This window comes from Siniperca chuatsi, linkage group LG3, assembly GCF_020085105.1.
Source record: "Siniperca chuatsi isolate FFG_IHB_CAS linkage group LG3, ASM2008510v1, whole genome shotgun sequence".
Lineage (NCBI taxonomy): Eukaryota > Metazoa > Chordata > Actinopteri > Centrarchiformes > Sinipercidae > Siniperca > Siniperca chuatsi.
This window is the reverse complement of record NC_058044.1, coordinates 32,169,260-32,193,957: the sequence shown is the minus strand read 5'-3', so window position 1 is coordinate 32,193,957 and position 24,698 is coordinate 32,169,260.

The following is a 24,698-nucleotide window of genomic DNA, read 5'->3' as shown; positions in this document are numbered from 1 at the left end:
AACAATGTTGAAATTGAGAAGTTTGGACTTATTTTTTACAACTGAAATTACATTTTTGTTATTACAGAGAGAGTAAAATACCAAAAAAAAGGTACTGTTGGGTAGGAGTACCGAATTTCAGGTACCGGTACTGGTAACAGTTCAAATGTGAAAGGTACCAACCCTATGGAGTACATCTTCATGCTAGGAACATGGGACTTGCATTCAAATCCTCTAACGCAATCCACAACTAATGTTTGGTGAGTCCAATCTATTCTACTAATGACTGTCACTCTGCTATCAATTCCTGTAATTATAAATCATAGACACTGATCCTGTAATTTCCCTGTAAAATACAGGAATCTATACAATGTATTACCGGTTCGGACTTCAACTATCAGTACCCCACAAGCCAACTCGAATAAAAATGGCTTCATTAAACGTCAGGTCACTAAAGAATAAGTCATTTTTAGTCAATAACCTTATAAGTACCCATAACCTGGACTTCACCCTTCTGACCAAGACCTGGCAGGATAGAAATGGCATAGTCGCGCTCATTGTGACTGAACCTCCTAACTTCAAGTACATCCAAACCACTAGATCTGATAAGAGAGGTGATGGAATAACTGTTGTCTTCTCTGATATCTATAGCTGCAAAGAAACCTCCCTTTTGAATACCTTGCTGTATCTATAAATTGTAATGCTCCGATTTTAATCATTACTGTCTATCGGCCACCAAAATCTTAATATGGCTTTCTCTACGAATGCTCCCTTGGAGCTGCTGTCCAGGGTTTCCACTGACTATGATTGTGTAATTATCTCAGGTGATTTTAATATTCACTCTGACAACCAAACAGACCCCAATGCTAGAAACTTCATTAGCCTATTGGAGGTATTTGACCTCACTCAGCATGTTTCTGGACCCACCCACAGTAAGGGGCATACTCTGGACTTGCCGTACCCTGTGTCATGGTTGCTATTTCAGATCACTGTTGCATATTCTTTGATGTGTCTGCTTTTCCTGTACAACATAAGGGTACTTGAACAATCAAAAAACTTATCATTGACAATAATACCATTGAAACCTTTAAGAAAACTGGAAATGAGTTATCCTTGTTCATGGCATCACCAACTCAAAAATACGAAATATCATTGATAACATTGTACCTGTTGAAACTAAAAACATAGAAAAACAAACAGAACTGGAGAAATTGAGTGGTTGTTAGGCAGCTTAAGAGAGTGTCGTGAGGCAGAACAAAATTGGAAAATTGGTTCACCATGAAATCTACAAGGATAGACTCAATGACTATGACAAATAAATTAAGCAGCCCAGACAGTCTTTCATCTCTAAAATCATTAAAGTGCTCTTCTCTACTTTTGATCGACTGATTAATCCACCATCTACAACCCCGTCAGAGATGCTGTCTACTGAAAAATCGAATTCGCTACAGTCTTCAAAAACAAAATTATTGCCATCAGACAGACCTTTTTTGTCACCTTTATTTATTCAGGGGGGGGGTTCACTGAGAGTAATACTCTCTTTTTCAGGAACACCCTGATCACATTCAAACATTCATAACTGGAAGTTATCCAGTACAACCACAGTCTGATCTGCTGGCCAGGATCATTGGACACACAGAATTTTCTGTCTGAAAGATAGGATTTGATCCAACTCAGTACAGTGCCAAATATGCCCAAGCATTTCCTCAATCTGTCTAATGAAATGCTATGATCAATCATGTCAAAAGCAGTACTCAAATCAAGCAGTATGCGAATGGAACACATGCCAACATCATTAGTCATAAAAAGCTCATTAGTGACTTTAAGAAGGGCAGTCTCTGTGCTGTGATGCTGACGAAAACCAGATTGGAAGGCATCAAAGATATTGTCATCTTCCACAGCAGAAAGAAGTTGCTACATTTCTTTCAAGTATTTTTGATATAAAAGGTAATTTTGAAATAGGTCTGTAATTTTCAAGAACCATATGGTCAAGCCCAGGCTTTTTTAGGAGTGGCTGAACACTAGTAATTTTGAAGTATTCTGTGATGCAGCCCAGGAACAGAGAGCTGTTAAAAAATTGACAGCAACCAGGGCCCAATTTTTACCTCACAGAGAGACCTCACATTAAAAAGTGCCATTCTAAGTGGGTTGACTTTGTCTGCGGTCTGAGCTGGTGAGAGAGTCCAAATCTTAACCAGATTATTCATATTTCTGTGTACTTGCGCGTTCCGTTTAACAGATCTACCAGTAACAATCACAGGAATATTAACGTTATTAGGAACCGCGTTTGAGAGAGACAGACTCCCCCCGGATTTGCATGCTGTATGATAGCGATTGTGTGGTGGTCTGTTATTGATTATAACTGGGATGATAGAGAGGCTCTCTGGATTTATTTATTGGAATTATTTGGGCTGTTGGTACGGGAGCTGGTGGTACGAACCAGAGGTGAAGAGGTCACTGGGGACGAAGAGGAGCCGCAGTGCTGGTGTGAAGAGTGGTATGGAGTGGCAAGCCCTGCAAGAGGGGTGCTCAGGTATGGCTGGTGGAGGGATCGGCGGCGACTGTGAGCTGTGGGACCCACGGGACAGCCGGGGAGGTGTAGAAGGATGCCGGGAATCCGCAGCCAGAGGAGGGAGGTCATGCAGGTCGAGGATGTTATAGTTAGGAGGTGCAGGAGGGGAGCACCTCCCTCTTCTGCTGCGAGCACTGACCAGCTTCCAGAACTCGTGATGGGATGGAGTGGAGCTCACCGGTGCTTTAGGCTTAGCCCTGAGCCGTAACCAGGAGTCAACAGGGACGGTGATCAGAGGAGAGGCATCAGCAGCAGGATGCGATGGCACCAGACTCTTGAGGAGAGTCGACTTCATCAGCCCCAACAGCAGGACAGGGAGCAGTGGCATCAGGCTCACGGGCACAGGTTGTGTCAGTTTGTGCTGGACCGAAAGTGATGGTATCCAGGAGTTTTTCCTGGATCTGGTACAGCGATTCTTCCTTCCAACTCTGCAGTCTTATCGGCCAGGGGTGCAGCTGACATAGCCGGATAGGGAGGTGAGTGGAGCCATGGATTGTAGATGGGATGGCTAGGGAACAGAAATAAAAAAGGAGGCCAGTACAAGGGCTAAAAGTGCAAAATAATTTAGTGTTGTTCAGTTGAGGGGGTTGGGCGTACCCGCTGCATACAAGGGAGGGCCCAGGCACTTACACGCAAGGGCTCCAACCCCCAATTATCTCTCAATGCTAAACACAAGCCGGCCTGGTTGCACTTCGGATGGGGAAGTGCACAAACAACATAAAATCCACATCCGATGACTAAAATACTTTATCCAGTTTAAAACATTTAGTCAATTCCAGCCATGATTTGTGTGTCAGGTAACGTTATATGACTTGCCCACGGACATTCAGCTTACTTTCTAGTTTGCCAAGATATGCTGTTGTTGTGATGTTTGCTATAGCAGGAGAGTTGTGAGTATCGCTGTCTGGAGCTGGTTTGCTGTCTCGTTAAAAAAAGTTAAAAAAACGTTAAAATGTCTGCAAAAATGACAGCAAAAGTTGCCAAACAGTTCCCATAAAATTACAGTAAAATGCTGTACATAATTCAACTGTGAAAAGTTATTTTAATTAACAGTCACTTTACGTTTTTTAAATTTTATTTAAAGTTTTTCAACAGAGGTAATCTGTCAGTAAATGTTCTTAACATATAAATTTACAGTGGGTAACCGTTAAATATTGATTGACCTGCCTACAAATTATTATGATGTACTGTTTATCCATGAGATCTCACTGTTACAGCACTGGATTCTATTGGTTAAATACAGAAAAAAGAATGTAAAATGACATGTAATTAACCCTATATAAAAGTTTATGGTTAGTAATAACGGCACTAATTACCTCCTATATATTTCTCAATTTATCTGTAGTATGGACTGTATCATTGTACATTTATTAAAAGATTCAGATTAGGACTGCATCGGAAAAATTGTATTTTGACATGGTGGTGCTGCCATGTAGGGGTGGGAACTTTGGGCAATCTCACAATTCAGTTTGATTCCGATTTTCGGTGCTACAATTAGATTAAAATCGATTCTTAATTAAAAACAATTTGATTCAATAAAAAGAGCACTGCGTGTCAAACCCCTGACTCCCTCTGCCCACTGATCTGCAACTGAAGCATTAAGCTGCTCTTGATGAGGGACATTGTCTGACTAACGCCAGGGACACACAGGAGGCAGAAGTGCCGCGAAGCGCTATGCTATTTCTCCTGCGAGCAGTCGCCTGGCTGTTCATACCAGAAGTGCATTTCTCCACGCCGGTCAACAAGCGATTCTGCTCCTCTACTCTTTTCTAATCACAATAAAGAGCTGATCTTTATAATACCTTCATACATTTATAACTTAAAATGAACTTTTTATGTGTTTCTGCAGGGCTTGTGTGATGATCTGCTGGGAGGGGCACACACACATACAGGCAGGCCTTTGTGTGTGTGTGCTCGTCTCTCTCACTCTCTATTTAGAGACAACTGACAAATATGTAGAAGTAGTACGTCATTTAAAAAACACAATCACAAACAGCAGTGATACTATTTCTAATCATGTGGGGGGGAAATAAAAATCACTCCAGGACAGCGGGGAAAGAGGCAGAGAAATCAAAAGGGTTGGCAAGCATGGAATATTATTTATCAGAATCAGATCATTTATATCATATATGATATCAATTTATATAATTTATAATAGATTATCAGTGTGTTTTCTTGCCAGATTAGCTCGCAGCACATGGAAAAAATAGACCAGACGCCGAAACTATCGCTGCTGAGTGTGAGTCGCCCGCGGAGGGTCTGTCTGAACTGACCAATCGGTTAACATGGGTGCCAGAAGGAAGTGGGCAGCTCTTTGGGGCACTTCCGCCTCCGGGGTGTCCCTGGCGTTAGAAATGGCTTTGTAACCCTTTCTAGACTGATATATTTCTCTGACTTTCTTTCTCATCTCTTCAGGAATTTCTTTTGATCGTAGCATAGTGTGCTGGTTGGTAAAGTGACTTTGCATTGCTGGAAAGGTTCTGTTCAGATTCAACATGGCTGCCAGTAATCAAGCCTGGGTGTGTACAGTCTAAGTGAACTCAAGTGTCAGTTCAGTTCGACTATACTGACTGAGTATTTAAGGGGGCAGTTACTTTGTCACATGGGTGGCACAGGTTTTGCGTAATATTTTTCCCTTAATAATAAACACAATTACAAGCCCAACCCTAAATGTTTCCATTAGTTCTATGCCACATTTTAAAATCCCAGTCTGTGAAAGATTTTCAGCACTCTTTCCATCCTACCCTTTATGATTGATACTGCACATGTAATGATAATAATATAATAATAATAATATACATTTCCAATTTATCAGCCCAATATACGTCCAGTTTGTAGACCAAACTTTGGGTTTACTCACAGCTGCTTTAATCTGCTCACCTTGCTTTTCCCTTCATGTCTCTTTTTCTTTTCTCTACACCCGCTCCACCCCTTTCTGTTTTCACAGCAGCAGGTGTGCCACGTGTGGAGGAAGCTTGTTGTTAATGGCGGTGCCTTTCGAAACGATCGCTGTTGCTTTACCTGGTCCGTGCTTGTAAAATATCCGTGTGTCCGCGTCTTCTAACGTGTGGAAGAAGGCAGAGTAAGGGGAGATTGTCTACTAGTTAATCAATCATGGATGGCTTCTAAAAATAAAAAAAATCTAAAATGGGTCGCCAGTTATACCGGGGAGGCCGTTAATGTGCGGAACACTGCAAATATCACAAGAGTTCACTTGGGTTCATTAACACACGCTGAGCACAAAACCAGCAACTTGAAGGACTAAGCAGCCACACTACATTCAGGACTTAGCTACACTGAATATGCCTCTAGATGAGAACTTTTAATTGGCTAACACAAAGCACAAGGGCCAATCACAGAACCTAATACTGAAACCGTTGTTACAGTCCTTAACAGTAAGATGGAAAGTGTGCTGAAAATATTTTAAGGATTGGGACTTTAACTATGAAATGCTCACATCAAATATCTCAGAATGACATGTCACTGTTCATCACTATGCACTTCTGTTCTCTTCAGTCTCAGTTCACTCACCCTTAGCCGTCACTACATAACAGTTTTATCATTAACTCTGAGAAAGATGTCGGTCATCTTAGGAGGTATCCATAAGGACGAAAATTCCAGAACTCCAGGCTTTGGACACTGTGGGCAGCTTCTCTCAATGATCTTGTTAGCCATTATTAAACTAGTGGCCACTGCCTCGTCTGTGAAAAGATAAAATCAAACGTTTATCTGTTTTAACCTGTAACCTGTGTACAGTCATTCTGACACATCCTGTGCACGTTTTAGATCAATTTAGCATGCATACCATTGTAATGTAACATGTAAAAATCTGAAATAACTGTTGTTCTTATTGTTATCGTCAGTAATTGTAGCATTAGTATCTGAATTAGCTGATCAACTGGAAATTACCGAATTTCGATGACTGATTGGTCACTTTTCTCTGCTCTGTCACTGTAACTAACACTTCAGTCAGCTTTATAATAATAACCACATGTAGCTCTTTAGACTTCTATCAAGTGCTAACTGCATCTTTCACTTTGGCTGTTAGTTACTGCCCAGTTAGCACGGGGAATAAGCTCAATAATACAGTAACAACCACTACAAACTAAATAACGTTTGTTTGCCTGTACTGAATATAACAGATGTTAACATAATGATATTACAAGTGCCACCTATTTTAAAGAGAGGGGTAACGAATTACTGAGAAGTTTGACATTATTAAATGATTTGAATTGTTTAAACCTCATAATTTTAATCAAAATATCCGTCAGAATTGTATTCCCGGTGGGTGTTTGTGCGTGTGTATATGAAGGACCAGTGCATAAAACATTTAGGCTATTGTGCTAGAGCATAGAGATTAAAATATCTTCCCTGTCAAAATACCAAGAATGCTCACAAAAAATATACAATCAATACTCAAGTATTGGCAAGATATCTCTGTGTAATTTCAGTGATGATGTGACACTTTGATGAATTTACCATACATTTAATGTTTGAAAAAGGAAAATTACTGATAGTTACAATAGGCATTGCAGTTGTTGTTTGTTTTTTTTGACAGTTCTGTAAAATAGATTTTCATTAGGTTTAAAAAAAAACTATTTTCTGTTGAATTGACTACTTTTACAGCAGATGTATTGAAAAATGTGGTTTTCCTGTATGTTACACAGGTATATTCTCTTATTATGAAAAACAAAGTAAAAATCTTATTTAATTAATTAAATACGGAAAATGTCTGTAAAAACTTTTTTTTACAGTGTAGCTGTTATCTGTAGGGACAGTTTGCTAACCCACAACACCTAGCTAACCTCAGTTACATCACTTGCTGTGTCGTTGTTCGCTCTATATCATGGTACTGGATTTCTCCAGAATCGCATACACCACCTTTAAGGAAAAGTACAAAAGTATTAGCATCAAAAAGCATTATGCTCTAATCCGCAGTCTGTTATAAACCTGACCACACAATAATCTTGAAATGTAGATCAGGACGGCGACCCAGCATCCACGGCGACGAGCATCATGCTGATCTGAAAACGGCGCTGTGAGGGGCAGACGGGAGACTACGGAAACTTAGGAGCTACAGAACAGATGATGTGCAGCAAGGTCATTTCCACAGGAAACGTAAATAAAAATAACTCATTAAGATAAAACAAACAAATATTCAACAGAATCATTAAATGATTAATAATTCCCAAATGCATACTGGATATAAAGTTTATTTTTACACAGCAAATGTTCCTTGATAGGATGTTTTTTCACCAATTAGTTTACAGTTCTGTTAAATCAGTAAAATACTTTTTTTGGCACTTTGTAAACTGGTTATTAAATACAAAGCACTATATAATTACCTATTCTTACTGTAGTGACATTTAGAATATTACAACTGTTCTCTAACCTTAAATATATCACATTACATACCACATGTAGGCTATGTGTTGCAATAACCCCCCCAAAAACGAATGGCCACCAAATATATTTTGCACTTTAGTACTCATTTCTTTTCATCATTCAGAGAAAACATCATGATCATCTAATAGCAAATGATTCAAGATTAGACATTAAAAAGAATACTTGTACTACCACAATAACCATCTGACCAGCATCTCCCTCCCTAAATTTGAAATTTTGGTTCACAATTAGGAACATCCAACAAAATGCTTTTTCTTGTCTGGGCGCAGTGACTTCCTGAAGTCTTGGTCACTGCACCCGGCCAAGAAATAGTCCAGCTCATGACCCTCGTAAAACCACAACTTGTTATTTTTACACTTCATTTTTTGTACAGATTAAACAAACAAGACATAATGTATGTGAGCTTTGAGGTGCTGGTGGGCAGATTTTGTTACCTTTTGACAGAACCAGGCTAGCTATTTCCCTCTGCTTCCATTCTTAATGCTAAGCTAAGCTAACCAGCCCCTGGCTGTAGCTTCATATTTATTGTACAGACATGAGTGGTATCAATCTTCTCATCGAAATCTTTGCAAGAAAGCAAATAAGCATATTGATCAAAATGTGTTGATTTTCAAAAGATCAGAAGTGAAGTGGAAGAAAACTGGAGGGAAACCTGTGCATTTGGGGTTGCGTTCTAACAATCTTCGATATAAGCCACCAAAAAAAATCAAAAAAATACAAATGTGGATTGCAAAATTGATAAGGACATTTTATTACAAAATTCAAACAATGGTGAAGCATGGATCTGTCTGTAGTCACTGCTTTCTATAGATATCTACCACAGACAAGCCCCACTTCAGGTCAGAAAGTGGTGACAACACACAATGCACAATATGTGTTGGGTGAAGTCATTTGTGTGTATTGTCATGTTTGATCCAGGGAAAATTGTTCTTTTGCTCTCATAGCTGTCTTTCATAGCTACTGCACTGGCTTTTGTCCTGACTGAAACTGAAACGTGGTGCTCTAGACGAGACGTCCACTGGCGTCCCTGGGTGGATTGATCTTTTCACTATATATGACAATTATAATCATTTTATAATATTCAGTTATTATCAATTTATCTTTATTATTCACTCAACTTCTGGTCGGTGCCATGTCATCAACATCATCTGTCAATTAGTACCATTACATGCACACTAGTCCCGCTTATGTCTTTAATCATGTTCAGGATATGATATGGAACAAATAAACCCTATATGAGTAACATCATCAGGTTTCTGATGGTCTGTGCAGGAGTGACTTTGACTCCTCAACATCACAGACAGTCTCAGTGTTATCAGTATCTGACTTTCACTTGGGGGTGCCTTGACCTGATCCAGTATTTATTTTAATTGAATTTTTGACATTTTTTTTCTGTCATTATACAACTTACAGTGTTCTGTTGCAGAAGGGTCTGGTCAGGATTTAAGGTATGGTCACATTTATCTTCCGTCCTACAAATTTTCACTCTGTTTCCCATTCACTTCTACTGAAGCCCATTTGAAGGACAAATTCAAGCATATGTTTACTATATTTATTTATTTATTCCCTTGGTTTGTGTCCATTTGTTTGAGAGAGAGAGAGAGAGAGAGAGAGAGAGAGAGAGAGAGAGAGAGAGAGAGACAATGGTGGTCAAGCGACCTAGAGAGTGAATGAGGAGAGGGAGAAAATCACTGAAATAGACACAAAACTGCTGCTCTCCTCCTCTTTAGCTCCCTCCAGCTGGAGGAACCTTAGGCGACCGTCAAGCTCTGTCGACATGATCTGACTGGTTGGCAGGTGTGTGTCAGGTCAGGTCAGGGACATACTTTTATTATATAGGCTAACTAACTAACAGCAAGCTCTAAAGTTTACTGACATGGCTTTTTACTGTCCCCAGGCCATCTGACATTGAACCCTGCTACTGGTTGCTGTCTCAAGTAGAAATATTCATAGACTGCACAAGAGAGAGTGTAGTATTTCTAGTCCACGAGACAGGAGAGGGGTCCCCGTGACCCTGCTGCTACAAATCATAGACAGCTTTACGACGAGCAGCCGCTCAGGCCTGTCCTGCTCAGACATTCTGGGATGTCGGTCATGAGACAGAGAATATAGAAGGCATCTCACCTGACACACAGGGAGGGAGGGAGAGACATAGAGAGTGTGTCCCAGCATGCAGTACACTGCATACGGTGGAAAGACAAGGAACACCCTGAACAAGTCACCAGACGAACACACAGGGAGACAATCACCTCCAAACTCACCTCCACACCTTTGGCTTCCAATTACAATTCCATTTAATAGATGTAGAGTTAAACACTGTGTGTTATTCTGGTAACACCATTCTTAACATGCATTTGAATACAGTACATTGATGATTATAAGCTGCCACATCTTGCACACTGCAGTTAAAGAAACACTGTTGGATTTCGATCTTATGTGAAGAGGATTAGTCACTTCCTGTTTTGATGTGAGGTCTTGAGATTTCCCACCACTGTCCAACCTGATGGCCCAGCAGAACATACCATGTAAATTAAATACAGTCTACAGTTTACTTAGGCCATAAAAAGAAACTGACATCACCCATATGGAAAAACATTTGTGCACCAATCCTAAACACGCTATGGGCATATGGATGGGCAGTGGATGCATATGTTTAGTGGGGGAATTATCGTCATGCAAACAATTATTTCAGTTGAGCATAGAATACATGCTTAAATAAATGTATTAACACGTTTGCTACTGTCCACATAAGTGCACAACAATAACTCAGTTGCCCTCTCGCAAATGTTTTGTCTGTGCTCAGAAATTCCTGTCACACAGAGGATTGAGATACAAATTTAATTTCATACAGCCATAGGTTTTTTAAGGTATGTTTTGAATCGTGGATTGGGGTTTACCACACACCACCATCTGTTCTAGACAGTAGTGGTTTGGAGACAGAAAATCCATAATTTGGGCTTCAGTGGCTTGTAGCACGTTTTGAACTGGAATTGACATCTCAGAGGGCTTCAGGGGTCAGTATGCTAGTAACAAAGGGCTTGTCAGATTGTTGAACAGCATCGGAAACCCCATCTCCTCACACATTTTTGACTTCAGAATTGGGGGAGGGGGGCTGCGTCTGACAATTTCTGTAACTTTCTCAAGCTCTCCTTTCCCATTCTTTACACAACTATTTCTGTCTGTTCAAACAAACACATACTTATTCCTCTTTCTCTTCTTGTCAGGACCTTCCATTGGTCACCTAACCCCTTACCTAAATCTAATCCTGAATATAACCATAAGAATATGTACTTTCAAATCTAAAAATTTACTTCAATTTTTCCTCTAAACCAAACCATACTTAACCATAAACTCATGTTACTCCTAAACTAACCTTGAAGAATTGAGGACTGGCAAAAGACAAGGCCAAAACTTGCACTGGCTCTCACTGTGATGATGGATGAGAACACTAACACACATACCAACTTCCTAACTCCTCCCCTCTAAATTTGCTGTTTAGACGACCTCATGGCCTTGACCCTTCAGAGAAGTGCCAGTAGTAAAATGGTCTATAAATTTTGAAGACGCAATTAGACAACTTATGCAGGGTCTTTGACACAATTTGACCTTCAGAGGTGAACAAATCTAAAGTATTTTGATGGTCATTGTTTTGGTGCTTATGTGTTTCATAAATTTGTTCTAGTTGCGATAGACTCTTAAAACAGCCCACCACCTGTCCCTATAAAGTAAAGCCAATGTAGCTACTACAGAGTAAGTGTCATCAACAATTTAAAAATATAGAATGTTTGTGAAGTACAGGGTTTGGCGGGCACATTAGCAGGAGGGTTTAGATCAATGAAGTTGTTATTAAAGAATCACCAATGATGTTTGGGGAGTGTCGATTTGCTGTTGTGTCTCTCTAACATCCACACTCTTTGACAATGTAATATACTGTACAGTAACGCTATCACTTAAAAAAATCTAACTATCCCAATTACAGCAGCCGTCCCCACATGCTTTAAAACCACGTCCATCGTGCCGGTGCCTAAACAGTCCACGGCAGCGAGCCTTAAGGACTTCCGCCCTGTTGCACTCACCCCCACCATCATGAAGTGCTTCGAGAGGCTGGTCCTGGCTAATCTCAAAACCTGCCTACCACCCACACTGGACCCCCTCCAATTTGCCAGAACAGGAGTACGGAGGACGCCGTCTTCACGGCGCTACACTCCGCCCTCTCCCACCTGGACAACACTAACGCGTGTGTGACGATGCTGTTCATTGACTTCAACAACAACATTTCAGCATTCAACACCACCATCCCCTGCAAACTGCAATCACCTCCCTCTGCAACTGGATAGTGGACTTCCTAACCAACAGACCCTAGTTTGTTAGGTTAGACAATCATACCTCCACAACCCTGAACACCGGCGTCCCACAGGACTGTGTGCTGAGTCTTCTCCTCTACTCCCTCTTCACCTACCTGTACATGGTTCTAATACCATTATTAAGTTTGCAGACGACACAATGGTGACTGGCTACAGGGAGGAGGTCCAGCACCTGGTGGTGTGGTTCACCAACAACAACCTGGCCCCCAACACCAAAGAGCTCACTGTGGTCTTCAGAAAGACCAAAGGCGACACACCCACCCCCATCCGTATCAACGGTATGAAGGTTAAGCGTGTCTCCAGCTTCAAGTTTCTGGGTGTCCAGATCTCTGAGGACTTCTCTTGGACCCTCAACACTTCAACCCTGGTCAAGAAGGCTCACCAGCTCTTCTTCTTGAGAAGACTCAAGGTCCATCTGTCTCCTCAGATTCAGAACTTCTACTGCTGCACCACTGAGAGCATCATTACCAACTGCATCTCAGTATGGTATGGCAACTGCTCTGTCTCGGAGCGGAAAGCACTGCAGAGGGTGGTGAAAACTGCCCAACGCATCACCAGTTCTCCACTCCCAACCGTTGCGTTAGCTGTCACCTTGCTGAACTCTGACTGCCCCGGGTCGAGCTGTGCGGATCACCACTGTGCTGTGTCGCACAGATTCAAAAATATCATTGCACATGATTAAAGGTGATATTGTAACGATATTATGGACATAACAGTAGTAAAAGTATTAATTATTATCTATGAGTTTCCACCACAGGAGCGAGGAAACGAGGAAATATGTTTTAAGAGAAATGAGACGTCCTTTCCTCTGAGTGAAGCAACGCCCGTTTCTGATGATGATCGCAGCTGGATCAGCTGTCAGTTGGCTGCAGAGACTTTTGATGGCATTTGTGTGCTAATACTAATAAAGGCACACAGTTATCACTGCCAGAGCAGCAGTGTTTTCTCTCTGTAGCCTGTTACCTGTTTAACAAACACCTGCACATGAATAACAAGCTGCACTCTATATTTATACTGTGTACTGTGTCCTGCTCAGAGGCACACGAAGCATTTCTACTGGCAGAATGGGTTTATTTTATTTATTCATTATTTGCATCTGTATTCTATTTATTGATATTCTGAGTGTGAATTCATTATTGAATAACCCAGAATATGACTATGGTGTCTTTTGAACATTATTAGGCTAAATGTTTCAGGGAAAATTGAAACGATGTAACTCATATCAAACCCGCCGCTCAGGAATGACCAGCCTCACGTGTGACTGAATGGAAATGATGATACAAGATGTAAAAAGTGTTTCTTGCTGACAGACAGACTCTCCTCCTCTCTCTGACTTTAATTGTATCCATAATAAAAGTTAATGGGGGAAATAACAGATCATGAAAAGAAAAATCTTTCTAATAAATGAAGAAAGTTGTTTGTGGTCCTTTTGCTGTTCAGACTTACAATTAACAGATTTTTAACTAGATGGAGAATCAGAAAACACATCCAATAAAACATTTGGGAGTGATACACTTGAGTTTAATCGGTTATCTGTCTTCACTCCGGTATGAAACTCCAAAAAGGGGGCGTGTCGGCCAGTCAAAGACTTCCGTGAAGGCTGCTCTTGTGTCTCCTCATTGCTCCTCACTCCTCGGAGCACAAATAAGAGCTTTGGGACGTCCTTCAAGATGGCGGACCAGAACGACTTCCGGTTCAAGCGAGGATCGAGGAAGTGACAAATAAGAGACTTGGGATGCACTGATAGTATGATCATGAATCATGGCCTACTAGCCTCCCACTTTAGCACACAGACTTTCTACTTTACCACCCCCTTTCCATTTTTCTTCTTGGCCTCCCTCATAGTCGTCCACTTCCATATACTTCCACCCTTCCTTTCTCCTTGTTCTCCATCCTGCCTTTCCTCCACCAATATCTTAGTAGGTCTTCCTTGGCAGTATGTTGATCCACTATACAAGGCAACACCTGATGTAGAAGATCCAGTTAAGTCATTAATATGACTCAGCACAGGAATGTTGTCTGGGTGTAGAAACAAGTATCAAGTTGAGTGGGAACATGAGGGCTAATCCACAGCATGTGGTCCATCCAGAACATAACTAGATATGTCCAAGTAGTCACTCCTGGGAATGACACTGAAAATTGGACTAAAATAGAAGAAGACTGGAGACAAGTACAAGCTCTACTAGGTATGATTCAGAAAGAAATGAAATCAAACACATAAATTGCATGCTTCAGCTCCTCCTCAGAAACCTCTAATTTTTGCTCTTTTCTTTAGATGAAATGGTTGATTTGGGTATTGTCTTGATGTGGGTACACCAAGATTTCTAAATTGGCCTTTAGTATTTATAACCCTGGAATCAAGCAATAACTTTGAATCCTTGTTGCCAAATACAGTAGTTATCTCTGTCTTCTATTTAATTAAAGGAAATGTCATCACATCAAGCATTGTCAGTAAGTTCAGCGGACCATTTAATGAAAGAGATAAGAAATCTTAATAGCCACAATCTTAGTGTCTTACTACAAAAGAATTGATTTCCAAGATTGAAACCATGGTGATCTATTCACATTAATGATCTCCAATAGCAACAACCTAGAAGCTGCCCTCTCAATATGATCTGAACCAACTAAGGAACATACAAGATATTACTTACCATAGTGCATGTATCTTTGCCACATGCCCAGACTGTTGCTTGCTCATCACCTCTCCTGTATTTTCTCCCACTGTATTTCTCTCTGTCCATTCCCTATTCCAAACATACACAGCAACTTTTCTCTGATTATCCCGGGCCAGTCTACCAGAGTGACAGATGCCCCATCTCTTGGCTCAATAAATAACCATTATAATAACATAAATTCTGGGAGAGGGGGGCTACTGATGTGGTTATTAAGGAAAAGAGTTGAGGGAGTTTAATTTATAACTGACAAAATGTTTCTCTCACCTCCTCCATCACACTAGTTGAAAGAGGAGACGAACACTATGAGTGCTTTAACAGGTGTGTGTGTGCGTGTGTGTGTGTGTGGGGGGGTGTGTCTTGCAGTGGTGATAATACAGTACTGCATTAGTGAAATACTAGGCTTCAGTGTCCCATAATAGATTTTTTTTTAAATCAGCATAGTCTCTTAAAGGACCAAAACCAAAAATGAATTTATCCCACTATATCAACAGCCGTGATGTAGCTACGCCTGTATACCATAGATTGTCCGAACATGATTAAAAACACAAAACAACGAGAGACACAAACTAGGGCCTAAAAAGACCCATACCCTTGCTTTTGGCAAAATATTAATTTAATACTTTTGTCACGATGTCCGCCTCAGTTGTGTATACTACTGCTCATTCTGCCTCTCTGTCCCTCTTGCCCCTGCCCCCCGTGTCAAAATTTAGAATAACAAAAACTCCAACACAAAACTTTGTTCAAATGCCTTTAAGCATATGTTTTATTAAACGCTGCAAAAGAGAACTTTTCAATATATTTTTTAAGTGCAGGGAGCTCCCAGCAGCAGAGAGAGAGAGTTAAGAGGGGCCGCAGGCTGACATATGTTTAAATTATTACAGCACAAATATGCTTCATTTATCACAGCAAAACAGCTTTCGAAAACCTTTAAGTTGGTTTCAGTTATTTAAATGTTATATATTAACAACACGTAATAACTGCAAACCTGCCATTCAAAACTAGGCTACTTCATTAGTAATGTAGCAAAAGAAGTGACTATTCAACTGTACACCATCTATGCAGTCCACGTATGGATTAACACAGGCCTTAGATGCAGTTCCATTTTGTCTAAAGTCTCTAACAACAATATCCTGCACCTCTTTACAAGAATCAGAGTTAGAGACATACTGGCCTTGGTGAGTGATGTGTGAGAAATAACGTTATAGCCTATCACTTTTTTTGCGAGTCAGCTGACTAAAGTATGGATCAACAAATGAACCCATTGACCCACATCCATGTAGCTTGTTAGCTAACCCATGTAGTAAGAGCAACAAAGGCAACTGAGTTTCATTCACAACCGAGGCGAAAGCAAAGCTGATATTACATTCGCTAAACCTAACGTTAGTTCGCCTGCTACCACCATTATTACCACCGGCTACCTTATAACATGTAAAAACACCGACTCATGGGCGAGTAATCTTACGTTCGCAATATGGTAGCTAACATAAGTTCCAGATGCATTGGCACCAACGTTATTCAAAGATATAGCTATCGCTACATAAACAAACTCAATTATCTTGTTATAGTTAACTGTATATCTGTGGTAGTTTAAGGTTTTTCATTTCCTGTTTTATTTTGTAGTATTCTCCTTCCCCTGTGTGTCTTGTGTTTTTACTTCCTGTCTCTGTTTTCCAGTTTTGATTGTTGGTCCTTCCTTAATTGTTTGCACCTGTCTCGTTGTGTCACCTCCCCTGGGGTATTTAGTCCGTGTCTTTGTCTTTGTTCAGTGTTGGGTCATTGTTGTTAATGTATGGTGTTATTCCTGCCTGATGGGATTCTTACCGTGAGATTTGTTCCTGTCTCGTGTGTGTTGCCGTTTGGTGCTTCTTTTGTTGTACCTGGTTCCTGTGCCCAGTCCCCCAGCATTCTGACCGGCAGTTTGCATTGGATTCTTTGTCTCCGGTGGACCTCGGCTGGATCCTGGAGTTTTGTATTTTGCCTGCTCCCTTGTGAACTGTTTGCCACCTTGGACTCCCTCCCCTGCTTCCACCACTGCCAGCCAGTAACCTGTCTGCCTTTTGCCCGTTCATTACCGGTCTGCCTGTACTTGCCTGCATACCACCACCCAATAAACACTGTAGTCATCCGGCTACTTCACCCTGATACCGCTTCCTGTTCATCTGCTTTTGGGTCCACATACCACTACACAGCACATCCGACAATATCACTGCAACAAAGTGCATTATTCTGGAACAGTGGCGGAAGAGTGACCGATTTAAAAGACATCGCTTTCGCCTCCATTGAATGAAGTCCGGTAGGCAATGTCTTTGGGCATTTTCAGGGTGTAACTGGGAAAGTAGGCATGCTTGTCATCATAGAAATTGATCATGAGATTGTGGTGTTTTCGCTCACTCGCCGGAGCAGCTCCCGTCTGTGTCATGGTAGCCTTCAGTGTTAGGCTATTACTCGTGAAATGTACCCAATCAGATAGTGCTGTGGGCGGGACATTGAGCGAGACTACAGACAGAGAGAGGTGGCTGCATCAGAGCCAAAATAGCACATTTTTTATTTATTTATTTACTTTATCAGCAAAGGGATAAAAAAAATTGGCTTCATCTGAAACAGTGATGAGTCTGCATACAGATAGGAGGTTGAACAGCTGGTCCTCTGGTGCGGTCATAACAACCTGGAGCTCAAAACTGTGGAGATGACACTGAACTTCAGGAGGAGCCCTCCAACACTGCCCCCCATCACCACAATCTCCTAGCACCTAAAGTGGGCATCCAACATCGAGTCCATCGTCAGGAGCTGCTGATCCAGTTCTACTCTGCAATAATCCAGTCTGTCCTCTGCACATCCATCACTGTCTGGTTAGGGTTGGCCATCAAACAGGACAGGAAAAGACTACAAAGAACAATCAGGACTGCATAAAAACATCACTGGTGCCAACCTCCTCTGCCCTCCATTCAGGAGTTGTACATGTCCAGAGTCAGGAAACAGGCATCACTGCAGACCCATCGCACCCTGGACACAACCTGTTCCAACTTCTCCCCTCTGGCAGCTGCTGCAGAACACTGTGTGCCAAAACAACCACACACAAGAACAGTTTCTTTCCACAGGCCATCACTCTGACACTTATGTAGCGTTAATACCACTTAATAAAGCCAGCGCCAAAAATATGTAACGTCGCCCTAAATACAAACTGGTACAAAATGAAGTAGAAGAATGACACTCAACTTCGGCTATCATACATAATCAATATTTACACTAAATAACACAGTTTAACTCGCATTAAATTCACCTCAGGGCACTACCTTTAGAAAAGGGAAAACAATGCCAATTAATTAATTCAGTCTCAATTCTGGAGGTTGCTACTAAGTTCTTGACTCGTAAACAGTGACCGTAATATTTCATACACACAACCATATAGTTCTTTTTAAATGAGAGGTTTATTGAACTACTCGCTACACAGACAACTAATAACTACTGAACATACAAATGGATAAATAAATGCAATGATGAATGAATCAATGAAGCAATCAACACCAAAAATAAAGCAACAAATGATACCTTGGCAAGATGACTTAATTTGTGTGAACAGAGGAGACCACAAGTGGATGAAAACTTTAACGTTAACCCGTGAAATTAACTCAATGCACCGTTCAGCAGCTGAGATTGTTGGGAAGTAAACGGTAAATATCTGAAACCATTCAAATCGTTCCAATATTGATGTGGGACGTTACTGCTAACCTAACATTCCCTAACTGCCATAACACTGTAGCATCAACCCCAAAGCACAGGAAAAGTGAAGTTTCACCTGGTGCTTCAGATGGCCGTGGGAAAGGTGAGCCGGAGGGAGGAGAAGTGCGGGATCAGTGCCGATCCTTATTTACGTAGCTCTCGGTTTCTCGTGGCCGATCAGTCCCGCGGGCGGCTCGGCTTGGCCGTTATCTCTCCCTCTCTCTGCAGGCAGCAGGGTGACGTTCTCTGACAACCACTTAGTCGGGTGTGAGCGGACAATCCTAACGTGGTACCGTTAGGACACAGACGTTGCAGTAGACTGGAGCAGGTTTCTTCCAAACTGGTAGCAGCAACTTAGCACTACCGCTAGCAAGGTTTGCTAAATGCTGGCCTTCAGTACGGTGAGTTCAGTGCTGTGAACTTCCAGGCCACATTCGGAATGTAGGCCTATCAGAGACCCAACAAATCCCAAATGAAAAAACTATGTCCCACATCTAAACTTCTGCTCTGGTTATTGGCTTTAAATGAGGTTTTACGTTCACACAATTGCTCTTGGCTGTCCCTCAATATTAGCCTAAATAATCAAAAACTGCTACAGTGTGTGTAGCCTACTGACACATCCTAATGTGATTCTTAGGTCATGTGTTATTTATAGTTCTTAAGTGTTTCCTGTTTTACTTTGGTAACTCATCTCTCCTCTCGTTCCAGAACACTTCACTTCCTGCCCCTCGTGTGTTTTCCTGCCGCCCTGAATACTTGCTCTGCCCTAATTCGTTGCGCCTGTATCCTATTGTCTTTACCCACCTGTGTATCTATTCTGTTGCCTCCAGTCAGTGTCAGTTCGTCGAAGTACACTCATGTCTCACGTTCCAGCATTTGTTTCTTGTTTTCTTGGTGACTCGAATTCTGCCCGTGTGTTGGATCTTGCCTTTGTGTTGCCCTACTGTTTGCTTCTCTGGACTGCCTGCCTGCGTACCGAACCTGCAATCCAATGTCCAATGCCTCCGCCTCACCAGTTGTTACACCTACTAGTGATGCGTGGATTGGCTCTGACATGATCCGAATCCATGTAGCCTACGCATAAATCATCCACCTGCGACCCACCCGAATCAATTATTTTCTCCAATTTAGAGACCTACACCCGCATGGAGATTCCTCTCCACCTCTACTGGTCCCTGGCAGCACGAGCTTTCCAGCTGATCTCTTTATTGTGTGTTGTACTGATGTATGAGTGTTTTCTTTAATGACTTACTTTAGTGATTAGAGAGGCCGCTGTCAGTCATTTTTAAATGTTTCCATGCGTGCAGTAATGTCACAGCAACTATCGTGGGACATTTAAGCAGCAAAACTTCTGTTATAAACTTGACAGGACAGAGGACACTCTCCAGAGGAATTCAACTTTTAGCTTCTGAAATTTTTTTTAAGACAACTGTGATGGAGCTCAGGATTTAACAGTTTGACTTGTATGGGCCTGGACTGTGTATGTGTGATCTTTTTGGATGTGGATTAGAACAGAACATTAATTAACATTAGATCCTGATCGATCCTGTCAGCGTGTCGGGAGATTTAAATAATCAATGAAGTTGCTGTGGCTCGTGCGTAAATGCCCACATCTCTCAATGGGGAGAGCTGCTTCACCCTATTTCACCCACCCATCTTCTTTTAATCAGAATGTTCATTTTTATGACCCGGCCCGTCCGATCTGCGGATAGAACCGCGGTCCGTGCATCACTAGTGTGTAGCCTATAGACGCTAGAACAGGCTATCTTGCATAATAAACAGTAAAGCAACATAAAAATGGCAAAACTTACAGCTTCAAGTTTAAAGTTGGACGTTCAGGCCAAAAAATGCAAAAACCTGAGCAGCATGAAATTCCATCTGTGTCCATGAGTGTGTGTCAGTGTGTGCGCACATGTGTGTGTGAGGTGAAATGTGTGACTGAGCTTAGTTTTAAGGTCATCTATCTGTCTGTCTATCTAACATACACAAACACTATGAGAAATTGTCTCCCTACCTAAGTATTATTTATTCATTTATTAACTCTCCTCTGCTGCCTTTCTTAACCTCAAATTATCCTCTATGAAACAAGAATACCTAAAAATACCATAAATGAATCCTTAATTTACAAACTGTAAACACAACATTGATCAAGGGCACAGGATTAATTTCAGAAGTCGGGGGCAGTAAATACTTCAAATGAACAAATACCAATTCACGTGAATTTTCACATTAACAAGTAGCCTACCAATTCGTGTAACAGCAAAGCCAGCTTCGGTTGCAGTGGGAAATTCCACAAAAAGCAACATTAAAAAACAGTTTCCCACATCCAAACTTCTACTCTGGTTATTGGCTTTAAATGAGGTTTTACGTTCAAATAATCCAAAACTGCGACTGTGTGTGTAGCCTATTAGTGATGTGCGGATCAGCTCTGCTGACGTCCCACAACCCATCTTCTATTAATCAGAATGTTCATTTTTATGACCCGGCCCGTCCGATCCCCAGATATGACCGTGCATCACTAGCGTGTAGCCTATAGAAACTAGAACATGCTAACGCCAAGTTCAACAGGCTAACCTTCATAATAAACAGTAAAGCAACATAAAAATGGCAAAACTTACAGCTTCAAGTTTAAAGTTGGACGTTATCGGTCCTTCCTTGAGCTTCAGTTTTGGAACAAATTCTGGTTTGTAAATTAACGTTAGTGGCCCTCGTTGAGAATGCAATCCAAAGCAAAATGGTTAGCACACACATTTAATGGTTTTATAGTTGTTAAATAAAGTTAATCCTCTAGGTTTTCGCTTCCTCGGGTGGTGGGAGATGAAGACTTTTGTGTTGATTCTTGCAGCCAACAACAGAGAAATTGCCGTGCTTTGCTCGCTTCCTAAACTTTGTGTTACCGAAGTCGGCGTTAGCAAGGAAATAACAACGGCAGACAGCGACGTATGCCTAGATCCACTATGCATCCACTCTTTGATTGGATTCAAATGGAAATTTTCTTCCTGTTTTATGTTTGCCTGCTTTATTTGACCTAATGTCTTAGAGTGGATGGGAATGATTTCTTTTTTACCGTAAGTGTTGCAATACAGGGGCATTTGTGGGGATACAGTGATTCACAGGGGCGTAAGGTGGGAGGACCAATGGCCCCTTGGCCCCCTACTTCCGGCGCCCATGGTAGGGAGTCACCACTTTTTGTTTTCTCTCTTGTTTACCATTACAATTGAATTGTGGAGAATCTAAACGATCTAACAATGTGTAACTTGTCCATATTGACAAAAGTTTAAACATTTAGCCGGTGTTTGTATGCATGATCTAAGCAGCTTAGAACTAGCTCAAGCAGGCGAACCGGTGGGCTTTAAAAGGTTTTATAGGTCCAAAGAACTTCTATGAAAACCACCCCCAGCCACACCCAGCCAATAAAAGGGACTCTGCATTAATCGGGCTCTGCTTTTAATTGAAGTTTTACGGTAAGCAAAAATAGAATAATAGGTACCTGCAGTTAGCTCAGGTCCTGCACACAGCGCACACACTGCTGTTACCATCTGCAATGTATTCTAGCCACTGCCACTCTGTGAACCAGGAGGCCTTGCAGGTGTGAGAGAAGCGCTCCCCTCTGAATATTTGGACAGGGAATGCATAATTCTCTAGTGGTCTGAAGGACACTGCACCTGCCTTTTGAGTAGCCTCAGGAGGCGGGGAAGGAAGAGTAGTACTACCGAGTGGGGCTAGCTGCTGCTGCCCCTGTTGCTGCCTACTGGCACAGATCTGGGTGGTGTAGGTGTCAACTTGTCAGCTGTTGTTTCTCTCTCAGGCACATAGCTGGGTCAAAGGGAGGTTTTGAAAAGAAATTGAATATCCGCTTTTGTGACATTGCCTTGAACCTCTAGCCTAAATTTGACCCCATTGCATATATGTGCACATGAGGAGACAGCCTTATCATTTCAACAATCACATCACTGGGCTATGAAAGCATATATTTATGTTGTAAGGAAATATGAAAGACAGAAATGAAAGTCAGACAAATTTAAGCACCAATTCTTTATAATAAAAAACCTCCACCCACCCTTACTTCCAATGTCTATGCTGGGTGTGGACCAGTGGCATGCGGGGTGGAGGGCAGTGCAGATAGCTTGTTGGTGGAGGTGCAGCAGGCAGCCATGTGGATTGTTGTCTCAGCTGTCAGCGCTGCAGTGGTGTGGGTCATGGGGCAGCCTGGCTTGGGCGGCCGCCGAAACATCTGGATAACGTCCATCTGGAAGAGTGAGAGTTCCTAATGACTGTGTTAATGACACAGTCCAATGCCCCACGAACATCCAGCCCCAGTATAAAGTTCTCCAGGGTCACGACCCACACCGGGCAGCGAACCGACTTCTTTCCCAGCCCCAGAGTCACTAATGCCTCCCCCACCATGGGAGCCCACTCTCCGGTGACTGTCTGAAATTTCACTATGGTGGGGAAAATAACTGTTCTATTTTTCACCACACCAGGTTTCACCAGGGTTGCTGAAGAACCCGTGTCCACCGGCACAGAGCCGCATGTCCCCTCAATAGTCACTGGGGCATACCAGCAGTCTCCGATCCAGGTTCGGCCCAGCAGCACAAGTCGCCCCCCCACTTGGTTGGTGCGTTGTGCTGCTTCCTCACTTGGAAGGGAAGACGCAATGCCAGGGGTTGCACAGTTCAGAGCGAAGCAGACTGAGCATAGCCCCAACTAAAGCATCATAGTCACTCCTATCATCAGACCTTAGTAACAGGCTTGACAAAGCATCACCAGTAAGGCATATTGCTAGCTGGACGGCTTTCTCTTCAGTGGACCACTAACAGTTCAAATTCTGCATTAAATGCTTCCCAGTTGGCCTCGCCATCATATCTGGGAGTTTTCATCATGGACGGAAGAACTTCTCCACGCAGCTCAACGTGTGGCCATGTCCATAACTCTGGCCACCGCTGATTTTCTGTTCAGAGCAGCCCGGTCACAGTCATTTCTCTCACCTGCTCTGTGCGCTCAGCCGCCCTCCAAGCCTTCCTGCTTGATCTTGGAGTGGTTCCTCAGCAACAAGTTTCTCACAGCAGTCCCCTGCTAGCACGTTGGTGCAGAAAACCCCATAGGCGAACCTTTTTACTCCCTATACTGGTGCTGGCAGGCCAACCATCAGGAGCAATTTGGGGTTCAGTGTCTTGCCGAAGGACACTTTGACATGTGGACAGGAGGAGGTGGGGATCTAACCGCCAACACTGATCAGTGGACAACCCACTCTACCTCCGGATCCACAGCCGCCCAAGGCTACGAGACGTTAGCTAGTTTTGCTAGCAATTTATTATCACATTAAACAGTACACAGGCTACCGTGGGCCGTAGCCAGCTCCAAAACAACAAAAACTGTCAACTTTACTGTGTGCTCTCCGCGCTAGCATCTCACGTCCACTCTGCTTATAGACTAACTCAATACCCCCCCCTAACTCTCTGCCAATCACAGGTATGCTATCTCACACAAATCACATCATAGGTAGCTGAAATGTACGGAGCCTTGGAGTGGCAGCCCGACCTGCGGACACCCGGCCTGTCCATTCTGCCTAGCCCAGAGACACTCTGGCAGCAAAGCGCCACTCCAGAGGAGAAGTGACCAACAGGAGAAGGAGATGGAGCAACAGCAGGCCAGCATGAGGGACTGCGACAGCCGAAGAGGTTGGTGTGTTTACCAAGGCAACTACAGCTCACAACCTGCTATCAGCACCGCCGCTGGCTGTTTGCTTTACAAACCAGTTCTGCAAGAAAAACATAGACACAACCAGAGCTACACATAATGCCAGTAAAGCGCAATGACAGTAAAGATAATACCGCCTTTATATGCTTGACTCAAACTGTTAAAAAATATATATAATATAGTATCTCGTGCGCAGGAATGAATCAAAACGTGGAAACGAATTATTTTTTTCTCTATGGCCACTCCAGGGCTCCGTAGAAATGACTGACAGGCTTCACAGCT